We start from the raw sequence: 1,158 nt of genomic DNA, 5'->3' as shown, positions 1-1,158 counted from the left end.
TCATCCTGAATGTATCTCAAAAGAATTGTGCCAAATGAAAGAAACCAGTCACAAAAGAATAAATACAATTCCATTTATATTAAATTCTAGGGAAGACAGAACTAGAGCGATAAAAAGAAAAAGTTCAATTATTGTCAGGGCCCAAGGGATAACGGGAGAGAAGTTACTGCAAAGAGGCAGAAAGTCACAACTCGAAGAGATAGAAATAGTCTATATCATATTTTTGGTGGTGGTTATACAAATGTGTACATTTATCAAAACTCATTGAATTGTACACAAATTTGGTGAATTGTATTTTATGTACAATATATCATAATACAGCTAATGGACGTACATAAGTAAAATTAATTAAGATAAAGAGAAGTGTGTATAATATGCTACAAAAAAATGGAGTGAGGAAGGGAGAAAAGATAATATACATGTGCATTTATGTAGACTGTCTTTTGAAGGATATCAAAACACGGGAAATAATAACTCCTGAGGAGTACAAATGGGTAGATGGAGAGCTGGATAGGAGGAAGAATATTCATAATACATCATCTGTAAATTCTAAGTTTTGTAAATATGAGTAGGTAAACTAGCCAAAAATTAAATGGAAAAAAAAAACTTAGTTGATCAGATGAATAGGTATATAAGTAGGTGATCAATTGTGCTAAAGATACTGCTGTTTAAGCATAGAGCACATCTTGCTTTTCCCTGATAGCATTAAAACCTTAGCTACATTGCTAATATTTGTCCAGCATCATCTTCTATATCACTTTTAAACTTGACAACCTGTACCTTTTAAATGAAAAAAACAAGTCATCACAACTCTAATAATTTTTACCTTCTAGCCTTGCTCTTCCTGGTTTTATAAGAAACAACTTTTACATTAGAGCAATTTTTCCTACTTCTACCTACCATATGTGAATAAACTATTGATCAGGCATACTTATCTGATATATAAACTTATCAGTGATGTGGGAAAAGTTGATTTCAAATGCAACAAACCTTCCAGACTCAGCCTTCTGAGTTTGGCCACTGACTCCGCCCTATGCACCCCTCCCACACCTGATTCTCTGTGACATTCTCCATGCTTTCTTATATTTTCAGATTGACTTTAGGGCAGAAACTATGTCTTATACATCTTGAATAAACTTATAAAGAGGAAACTGTGGG

This window comes from Hipposideros armiger, unplaced genomic scaffold (assembly GCF_001890085.2).
Source record: "Hipposideros armiger isolate ML-2016 unplaced genomic scaffold, ASM189008v1 scaffold_104, whole genome shotgun sequence".
Taxonomy (NCBI): Eukaryota; Metazoa; Chordata; class Mammalia; order Chiroptera; family Hipposideridae; genus Hipposideros; species Hipposideros armiger.
The sequence above is the reverse complement of the archived record's forward strand: the minus strand, read 5'-3'. Positions refer to the sequence as shown.